We start from the raw sequence: 12,049 nt of genomic DNA, 5'->3' as shown, positions 1-12,049 counted from the left end.
CTGGGTTTATGCAAACAGCCAGTCCACTTATAGTGTAGCTTCCGCTGACACATAATTTTATACTGAGGGGTTTTAGATTACATTTGGAGGCATATGCAATTAGGCTCGGTGTGGGATACCAGCCTATCTCGGACAGTTTTATTTTAAGGTAAAGTACAGTAAGGACGGGGTACATTTACTAAAGCTTCTAAAAATAAAGGAGGTGATGTTGCCCATAGCAACCAATCAGATTCTGTCTATTGCATCCTATTTCTCTATTGCATCCTAGAAAATGATAAACAGAATCTGATTGGTTGCTATGGGCCACGTAACTTTAAATTTTTGGAAACTTTAGTAAATTTACCCCTAATGGGGCCTACACATGGAGCTATGTGCGCCAGCGATCTGAGTGATGCTGAGTGATCTGGCAGGGTGATTGTTCTCCGGTGAGAACCCTGGCGATCTAACTTGATTTATACTGCATGCAGTCGCTATGACCCCTACACACGGAGCGATTTTGGGTCATTTTCCTAGTGATCTATTCAAATCTATCAGATCACTTAGAGAATCACCCTAAAAAGCTCTGTGTGTAGGCCCCATAAGTAAATATACAGTAAATGTGGCACATCTCTAGGACAGACAGTCTATTAAAAGTAATCTGGAGCACAAAAGTCACTATGACTTAGTGTACTATGATAATTGGTGGTGCAAACTAGGCTATGGGGAATATCTATCAAGCTTTCTAGAAATAGACATGTCAACAGAATGTCCTTGGCAACCAATACGTTTCTACCTAACTTTTATAGAATGTACTTTAGCTAGAAGCTGATTGGTTGAAGCTGATCTGACCCAACACATAGGGTAAATCCCATTGGCGGCTCCAGAGGTGGGGCTGCAACACATTCCATAATTGAAATAGGGGAACCATTCCAACTGCCACCCCATAGCTGCTACATCACGGTCCGGGACTCACTGGCAGTGGGTGTGGATCCACCTATTTGAATTTTGGACTGTGCTGCAGCCCCAACTCTGGGACCGCCACTGGTAAATCCATTATTACATTTACTAAAATAATGTGAGAAAGAGAGTTTTCAGACAAACCTGAAAATGGCAGTCAGGAGCAAGATTGAGGGGTAGATATATGAAGCAGTGGTAAGGGAGGAGAAGTGATAAAGTGCCTGCTACTTTATCACTGGCCAATCAGCTCCTGACTGTTACATTACAGGCTGGGTTTAAAAAGGGACAAGTAGGAGCTGATAGGCCGGTGAAAAAGTACCAGGACCCATCACTTCTCCCTTATCACTGCTTCATACTGTACATCTACCCCATAGTGCTATAGGTTGTTTGAGTTAGGGGAGGTCCAAATCTGTGTCCTGCTTAGGGCCCTCTGAGGTATATTTGTCAGATGGGTAGTGGAAGCTGCCAGATGTGTATATGGAGTCCATATGAAGTCTAGAGGTTCAACTAGAATTCAGGCCCAGTCCAAGTGTTCAGAGTCCAATAATCATTCCAGGTGTCTGCAGAATGTCCTGACCTATAGCATTTGCTCAAGACACCTTTTCAGCCTGTATTGTTTGCACGTGTTTTGCATGAAAATTCTGCTGCTGTCATTTTTCTAACTGATATACTGTGCTTCAACACATAGGATAGGTATGTGCAAGCCCCTAGGTATTGGTATTCACATGAAATATACAGATGGATAGAATTTAATTACAATTATAGTTCAACAGCTGAAAAGTCACAGATTAACAATAATGATAATAAATATCTTCTGCCCTACAGATGAGGTGATAAATGTTTAACAGACAACTGATCCACCACTGTTTATATGATATGGAATTTCATGTGCAAGGTTCTTTGACCGTACTGCAATATATCTCTGTATTCTCAGCTATAGTTTGTTTAGCTACATATATTATATGTAATTGCTCTGTTGACTTAGGAAGACAAATAAAATGCACAACAGCCAAGAAGAACAGAGCCAAAAATTCCTCCCTGACTACAAAATAGGAACAACTAAAAAGAGCCTCGAAGAAAATACAATTATTACAAACTTTGCTTGACATGGTCTTAAAAACCTGTATTCTTTAATACCAACAGTATTTGTCAATCAATGTACTTCATAACCTTGTATTCTGTGCCTCATCTTTCAGCAATGTATTGGTTTAAAAACGATGTTGATTTTGAGACATGTAGACCAAGACCACAAGTTCAGTATTGACAATAATTACCAATTATCATATATTTGAATAACTGTTGGTGCTATCATCACAGGGCTGTTTTCCCAGGGAAGAGGAACACATGCCCATTTAGGACTAACCGTATCTTGTCAACGGAACATGCTACAGTATATACTGTAGATCGGCGATCACGTGGTCCACCACCAATGCTTGAACGTGTTTAGTTAGAACCTAAAAAATAGTCGGCAGAGCCCAGATCAAGAGTACAGAAGATCGCCGCAAGCTAAAGGTTGACATTGAGTTTTTGCCTGACGAATGGTGAGCGCAGGCGGTACACCTATAAACGTCGATAGACAACAAAAATGTGAAACTTGTGTCGACCTTGTCACTTTCGACCACATTCCCGTGGACCTTTAATTGCGCTGGTCTTCTATTACTGTCGATCTAGACGCTGCTGTCTATTACTAGGCTTTGGAAACCCAGATCGTGACACCTATTTTCTGGTCAGATTTAGTTGTTTTGTAAACAGCTACAAAATGCTGGTGACACCCATTCGCAAGGGCGATTCATTCGTAGCCTTGTGGGATCCACCCACATAATTTGATGGTTGGTGACCATCGAATGATGGCAAAGGCGCACACATATAAAAGTGACTCTGAGGTCCCTTATATATGCGTGGACGCTGAGGGGGAAGTGGGCGGGCAGAACCCCTGTACTCACATCATGGCCTCAGTAGCATGAGAACGCCCAGCGTTCTTATGGGAACGCCCATGAAACGCTGCTCATTCCCATATGCTGATGGGGCCACACGTGGCCCCTCGCCCTGCTCCGCCCCCCCGTCAGCTTTCAGCTGTCCCAAGCAATCTGTTTGCCATGGGTGCATGCACCCTGCATATGCACAAGCGCAGAAATGCGCATGCGCAGTACAAAAACATCGGTCCCCGTGCGAACGCAGCCCTACTGGGAATAAACCAGAATGACGCCCTATGTGCATGTGTGTGTGTGTGCGCGTGTGTATGTATTCTATCAGTGGCGTAGCTATACATTTTTTTCCCCCCTGCCCAAAAAAATTCTGGTACCCTCCCCAAGAAGGGGTGAGGCGATGGACTATAGGAGCCGTAGTTACATGTGCACGGGGCGGTGACCCACTCATTAAATATGCACTGCATTTGGTCCCGCTCATTAGATATGTACAGGGCGGGACCAGCTCAGGGCTCATTGCTGCCTGGGTCACCTGTCAGTTCAGCCAGCGGCGCCCACCACAGACCCTGCTGGCGCTGCTCCCCCAAGCCACCGCAGGGTCTGCCACATATGTAGCTATGCCACTGTATTCTAGCTCATTGTCAGTGTGTATTATTGAGTGCCACTTTAACAAAACAGTGCTCTTATTTTAAGGTTCCTTGTTTATCATAAAAAATTACTTCTTTAGAAGATTCCCTTAACATTCATTAGTAAAATGATGTGGCATGAGAAAGATAATATAACATAGAATCACATTTATCTCAATATCCCCTAATCTGACATATTTCCTCCATGATGATCACTGACATTTTTCAACATACAGCAAGCTGACCTTTTTAAAAGGTTAATGGTCACTCATAATGCACAAACATTATTTAAGTAATCATTTATGAAAAATGAAGATAAATAGGCTGGACGATAAACTGAATAAGTAACTATGAGGCATTGAACAGTTTGGCTACTGTTACTAACTGGTAATGCTACATCAGAAAAATACTATTAAAACTGCTGAGGAGCTATTAATGGTAGCACTGGGTGAGTCGATTCAGGCAATTGTGAAATTCCATTTACAGTGCATGGAACAAAACAAATCTAAATCAATAAAAGAAAAAAATGCAGGTCTGTAGCCGTATAAAAGGAGTGCACAGATTGGGGGAAACATTTGTCAATGCTAGATGTAAATGTGTCTATTTGCAGCCAAGACTACTGTATACTATTTTATTGAAGTGCCTACAGATTTATCTTTGCCCTTTTTTATAGTGCACCAGTACTACAACACATTGCATGTAGCATATTGCCTAATATTTGGCAAAGTGGCTCAAAAGCAGGATCCCTCTACAATAATGGACACTTATGCATGTGAAATTGAATGAATTTGGTGAATTTGATTTGTTGATCTAAATCAGGCACGTCCAACCTGCGGCTGTCCAGCTGTTTTGAAACTACACATCCCAGCATGCCTTGCCATAGTTTTAGCATTCACTAATAGCAAAACTGTGGCAAGGCATGATGGGACTTGCAGTTTCAAAACAGCTGGAGGGCCATAGTTTGGATGTATCTGATGTAAATAATAAATATCTCTAATACATTTCCATATTTATTTTTCAGACAGTGGTTGATGCACTTAGCATGTTCCATTGTCCACATGCATTACCTGCTAATCTATGCTAGCTCAAATTGATTCACTACAAGTCAGTGACGTGCGGTGAGGTTAGTGGTTGGTGAGGCACTGGCTTGGTGGAGTCAGCGACGAGGGTGTCTGTGGGTAGAGCTGGGTCCGGGTTGCTTCTGTGCTGACAGGCAGGTGTGGGAGCTGCCGTCTGCATAAGCAGCAGAGAGACCGGCAGAGCAGCTCCTGCCTGACAGCACAGAAGCAACCCGGACCCAACACTTGCCACATACCCCCTCGTCGCTGGCTCCACCAAGCTGTCACAGGGTCTGCCTACATACCTCTTCTACTTAAAAAAAGTACACTTGTGGCCAAATGTACTAGGCTGTGTTCAGTGATTGTGAAGATGCCGACTGAACTCCTAGGTTTTTTTAAGAGGGCAATCATTTACAAGGGATAGGTTTGCCTTGTAAATGTCTGCCTCTTTAAAAGAACCTCGAGTTCAGCCGGCATCCTGCACAACTACTGAACGCAGAGGCTAGTACATTTGGCCCATATACTTCACTTATTTTACAGAAACACATAGATACAGTGCACAACTCTATAACTTTACACATACACACACCTCTATTACTTTACACATACACACACCTCTATTACGTTACACATACACACACCTCTATTACTTTACACATACACACACCTCTATTACTTTACACATACACACACACCTCTATTACGTTACACATACACACACCTCTATTACGTTACACATACACACACCTCTATTGCTTTACACATACACACACCTCTATTACTTTACACATACACACACCTCTATTACTTTACACATACACACACCTCTATTACGTTACACATACACACACCTCTATTACTTTACACATACACACACCTCTATTACGTTACACATACACACACCTCTATTACGTTACACATACACACACCTCTATTACGTTACACATACACACACCTCTATTACGTTACACATACACACACCTCTATTACGTTACACATACACACACCTCTATTACTTTACACATACACACACTTCTATTACTTTACACATATACACACCTCTATTACTTTACACATACACACACCTCTATTACTTTACACATACACACACCTCTGTCACTTAACATATACACAGCTCACACCTTCCACAATTGCCACACACAGCACCATTTTTCACAGATACTGCTTACCTAAGCAGCACAACACGTCCCTGGGCAGCAGTGAGACAGAAATAGGACAGGGGATGGTGCCGGCTGAGAGATCGCGTGTGTGCCGGTGGGCAGATAATAGCCGGCGCTATCAGCCACAGCCAAGCTCCGCGTGCCCATCCCCACCCCCCAACGGCACCCCGTGCGGCTCGTCCGCCTATATAAGCGGTGCCGGTGCCCAGATAACAGCGGGAGCTAGCAGCCTGGCTCCGCGCGCCCCTCCCCCCCCCCCCATCACAGCAATACAAGTGCAATATAAGCGGCACTTACTTTATAGATAGAGCCCTGCTCTGTGACAGTAAGAGACGTGCTTTCTGCTTATATGAAAGCACGCCCCTGTCACTGAGGAGGCACCACTGACCCCAATCACATCTGCCTCAGTGACAGAGGCGTGCTTTCATGTAGGCAGATAGCACGTCCCTTTCACTGAGGCATCTCTATAGGTGCTGTATATGCACCTTTTTTAAATGGGCTTGTGCAGCCGGCTGCTCAATCCCTCCCACTGCCTGCTCCCCCCTGTTCCCTATACTATACTATAGGCAGCGGGAGGCACCGCACTTGGTGCCTCCTAAACTGAGAAAAATGGGGAAAAAAGTTTTATAATACAAAGCATATACATATGACACATAATATGTGTCATAAGTAATTTCTTTGTATTATTTTATTATATTAATCATTAATGACAGGGGAGGCTCTGCCTCCCCTGCCTCCCCTGACTGCACGTCCCTGCTACAAGTTGAGTACGATGCCAGTTCCTCAAGACTCAGTAGGTCCTACACTTGTTAGCCAAGGTAAAGTATGTCTATTAACGAACATAAGTTAATGGACATGTAAAATAATAAATGTTTAACTATTGAGAAACAATAAGAAAAAGGCTTAACAATACATTGTATTTTGTAGAAATATATAATTTAATGAATATAAATAGGTTGCACAGCTGTGTGTACAGGAGACAGCAGAGCAGCTGGTAATTAAGCAGTGATTACAGCTGTATCCTCTTCTTTGTGATTGGCCATCTTTGTACAATTACAGGAGTAGTGATTTCTGCCTGTGTCAGACATCGAATGCTTTTTTGGCTGCTCTGCTGAGTTCACTTGGTGGAGATACGATTCTATATCTTGTTAAATATGTCCTGGTCAGTATGATTATTCCCAAACAATCTACTAGAAATTTGTACAATAACTAATAGATTTTGAATGTATTGTTTGCAAGGTAAACAAACACTCTACCACAAACCCTGGTCATAACTGTCAGGACTCGTGGATTTTGTGAGTCCGTTTGCAGACCAGAAGCTTGGAGGCACACTGAGGGCTGGAATGTAGCAGGCTTAATGTAAGTCTTACGCATAAGCTAGGATTAATAATACCGTTTATTAAGATGTCACAGTCACAGGTATTAATACTTGAAGCGTGGAACAAGTTCATGGACAGGGCCGGTGCAAGGCACCGGAGCGCCCCAGGCAAGTCGGGGTCGGGGCGCCCCGGTGCCGGGGGGGGGGGGGGGGCGGCATCCCTGCCAGGGGTGTCCCTGCAGTGCAGGAGCGGTCAGGAGTGTCCGTGCGGCAGTGGTACCTGCGGTCAGGGGTGTCCGTGCGGCAGTGGTACCTGCGGCGCCGTCATGTGTATAAAGCTGGCTGCGGCCGGCGGGGTCCCTGCAGTGAATAGAAAATAACTAGCGCTATGCGCGCGGCGGCACAGGAAGTGCTAGTTATTTTCTATTCACTGCAGGGACCCCGCCGGCCGCAGCCAGCTTTATACACATGACGGCGCCGCAGGTACCACTGCCGCACGGACACCCCTGACCGCAGGTACCACTGCCGCACGGACACCCCTGACCGCAGGTACCTCTGCCGCACGGACACCCCTGACCGCTCCAGCAAGTTTTTTCCACAGCTCGCTGGGGGTGAGGGGCGAACTGCCGCCCTCCAAGTGCCGGCGCCCTAGGCAAATGCCTAGAGCTGCCTAGTGGTGGCGCCGGCCCTGTTCATGGAACAAAGATACACACTGGAAGATACTTGAATAATGAACCATGGAACAGGAGTACACACTTGGAGATACTTGAGCAAGAGTTCAGGGAACAAGTGTACACACTGGGAGATCCTTTCAGCAAGAATTCATGGAACAAGTGTACACACTGGGAGATACTTGGAGCAAGAGTTCATGGAACAAACGTACACACTGGGAGATACTTGGAGCCAGAGTTCATGGAACAAGTGTACACACTGGGAGATACTTGGAGCAAGAGTTCATGGAACAAGTGTACACACTGGGAGATCCTTGGAGCAATGAAACACAAGGTACACGGAGACGGAAGTGCAAGTGTCAGGACACGCTGGGACCCAATGGAATAGACAAGCTGAGGACTCACGGATGCGGCAGTGCCGGTGCAGGTACACACTGAGAGATCAGTGGGGCAGCAGCTGGAGATACACGGATGCGGCAGCGCTGGTGCAGGTACACACTGGGAGATCAGCGGAGCAGCAGAGCTGGAGACACATGGATGCGACAGCGCCGGTACAGGTACACACTGGGAGATCAGCGGAGCAGCAGAGCTGGAGACACACGGATGCGGCAGCGCCGGTGCAGGTACACTCTGGGAGATCAGCGGAGCAGCAGAGCTGGAGACACATGGATGCGGCAGCGCCGGTGCAGGTACACACTGGGAGATCAGCGGAGCAGCAGAGCTGGAGACACACAGATGCGGCAGCGCCGGTGCAGGTACTCAAATAGGAGACGGATAGAGCACAGTCTTGGAAGCACCCAGGCGTGGAGACTCTGGTACAGGTACTCACAGGGAGATGATTGAGCACAGCCTTGGAAGCATGCAGGTGTGGAGACTCTGGTGCAGGTACTCACAGGGAAACTTGAAAGCAGGGAGCTCAGAAGCACACAGGTGTGGAAATGCTGGTGACGGTACACACTGGGAGATTGAGCACAGTCTTGGAGGCACGCAGGTGCAGAGACTCTGGTGCAGGTACTCACAGGGAAACTTGGAAGCAGGGAGCTCAGAAGCACACAGGTGTGGAAACGCTGGTGCCGGTACACACTGGGAGATCTTGGAAGCAGGAGCTGGTCTCAGCAGCACACTGGGAAGCACAGGTCGCAGGTTACCTCCTTGGAGAGATAGCGAAGCACTGGCGTCTGCTGAGTCTCAGGTGAGGGATTAAATCCCCCGGGCTAGCTCCTGATTGGACGAGCACAGATGAGGGAGAGAAAGCCATTGGTCGGCCACGGGAAGATGGCCAACCATTCCCGGGCCAAGCCAACATGGAGCCCGGGAATACCCACAATGCTAGGCAGGAGATGACAGGCACGAGCACTGGGACCTAAGACCCCGACGCTGGACCCGAACTGGTAAGCGCTGCTTGTGTCCAGGGATCGTGACAATAACTATTTATGAATAACCAAAAGAAAAATGAATAAATATGTTTATCGAAGCAAAGCTACATAAGGGCCATCATTGAAATGTGGCCGATCTGCAGTTAGAAGTCAGGCTGTGTTTAATGAAAATAAATATGTATTTATACAAAGTGTTTGCATGGCCTCTTGGGTGGGAGGTTCCTAAAAATAGAGTGGCCTTCCCCACCCCGCAGGAATGTCAGCATAACCCCCAACTTCCCCCAGCCCCACTGCAACCCCCTCTCATTCGCCCACTTACATAGCACAAGTGGGCAGACCAATGGAGACCCGATTATGGGATTCACACTCAAATGCGTCATTGTAGTCCCACCTCCAATTATATATCACCTGCTTTAAAGGCTCTGTATAGTGGGGGGGGCAGGTTCACAATCACAAGAGGGGATTCACTAACGCGTTTCACTGCGTCCTGCAGCTTTATCAAAGGTGTGGGGGACTGTGTACCTGGTTCAGGTATATACCTGACCACCCTCAGATCACACATCCGTGACTCTACATATGACGCGACCTACTGTGTTTCCCACGTGACCATTCACACTCTATCATTCAAAGCCGCCATATACTTCCGGGATATAGGCGGAAGTAATTATGTCCCACGTTATTTGGAACGCATCTTGCGTTTCACAGTCACATTTTCTGTATTCTTTTTGTTTATATACATTTCCATGTTCTCCGACCTCTTCTAGAACACTTATACTGATGATTGCGCTATACAACCATTATGAAACACCTACAATTACCTCCCTAAATGACGAACATTCTTCTATATATTGTGCTGGTATCCCGATCACGTGACCTACTCAAGTCACGTGACCGGAGTTGATTTCAATAAAAATCATTATTTCTACGTATTTGGAATACAAATTTGAATGCACATTGATTGCTAATATTAATTGATTTAATATATGTCTGCCTACCTATTTTTATATTGATTCTCTGTTTATTTTATGAGTTTAAATTATTAATTGCATCTCACAGGTGCACCAATTTATTAATTAAGAAAGGTATATATACCTGAACCAGGTACACAGTCCCCCACACCTTTGATAAAGCTGCAGGACGCAGTGAAACGCGTTAGGTGAATCCCCTCTTGCCTCTGGACATTGTTGTGAAACTTCACTCCATTGCGGACATCTATCAACCGTTTTCCATCTGGACATCATTTAAAGGCGGACACCCTTTTCTAAGACACCCCTGGTAACAACATCTAAACCAGTGAGGCTACATCCTTGGGCACGGAAGCCATATCTGATTCATTGCTGGAACTTTATTGGTCATATCGCCTCAGTTACATCCCTCCGGTGTTCGAGATATCCACCATCTATCTCACACCCCATAGTAGAGGACTGAATCCATCTAGCGATCCCTGACTCCTCCAGCGGCATATCAAGCAGCCGCACACATCGTGAGGACCTTCCAGCTACAAACTACTCCTCAAAAAGATCCAGAATTTCCTGTTGGTAAAGTGCACTTACCTGTTCTCCACAATTAAGTGATCACACAAATAATTCCATTTCATAATGTCCATTGAGGCGGGATAACTTTTTTATACCTCATTTCATTAATTCCAATTTACTTTTATTCCCCACCTTTTCCCATTTTTCATTTAGTTATTATTAATTGTTTTATTATTACGTATGTAAAATTGTACTTTATATGCATTTTAAACAGTAAAATTTGTACCTTTCATATACATTTTGGTTATATTCATTGACATAAGCGCAGCCAAAACCCGCCTTGTGCGAGTACCTTTGTCTTTTCTACGAGTGGGGAGTGACTGCCCTCACACCCAGGCAGCTGCTTATATTGAAGGATCAGCTCATTGTCAAAGCGCCGGATTATTCCTAGTGAATTCTTCCTTTTCTTTTTTCGAGTCCATCAGGCCGCTGACATGAGCTGCTTCTCCAACTTCAATGAGAGACAAAATAGGAGGCAGACATATATCTCCAAATGGGACCAACCCCTGGAGCCTAAAATGAGTAAAAATAATGAAGAATGTATTACACTCTTTGAAAAATTGGAGGACTTGTTGAGAGACGAGACCAAACAATGGCTTGACAGCCCCAATTTACAAAAATATGCTGACAAAAAGATGCTACCCCGGGGTCTCCGTCTCCACAAGCTATCAATTTTTCAGGAGAATACTGATTTTCAGACCAAGTGGGATGACATTCTTGACAATTGCTCTTTTTTATTGATGAATTTAGTGATTGATTATAGAAACAAAAGAATCAAAGAATTGGAGATGGAAATAGAAAATATTAAAAGCAAACTAGAACCCTTTGACCAGACAAGAGAATTCAAAGAGAAGGACACGAGAGTGATAGAGAGACTAATCAAATTCGAACAAGAAGTAATTGATAATAAATGCAAAAAGTTTCAGAGGGATTTAACAGACTATCAATCTAACAATGTTAGAAATTATAGACTAAAGCATAGAAACCCTAATCAATCAAGGACAAATAATAATAATAATAAAAATTATGTTAACAACAGAGGTAGATCAAATGACAACAGGAGACCCTTGTATAGGATGGGTGATATCCGTCTATATGACTCTCCTTACCATAGGGATAAATATTCTAATAAACCACAAAATTCACCTTCTGGGAATAAAAATTACAATAATTACAAAAAACTGATCAGGGATACAATCTTAACCCTGAACATACTCATCAAAGGTCAGGAGCTAGACCAAAAGACCCCTCTAATAGAACCTATAAAACTTCAAACTCTGATAACCTTTTTTTAGGTCCCCGCCAATACAGAGAAATGGGCAAATATCAGGGGGGGGGGACACCAAAGAAAAGACGACATCTAAGTACAGAGGAGCTAGAGGAGGAAAGAGAGTCCAACGTAAGAAAATAATTTCAAAGAAAC

The sequence above is a fragment of the Crinia signifera genome, chromosome 4, assembly GCF_055691185.1.
Source record: "Crinia signifera chromosome 4, ASM5569118v1, whole genome shotgun sequence".
NCBI lineage: Eukaryota > Metazoa > Chordata > Amphibia > Anura > Myobatrachidae > Crinia > Crinia signifera.
The sequence above is the reverse complement of the archived record's forward strand: the minus strand, read 5'-3'. Positions refer to the sequence as shown.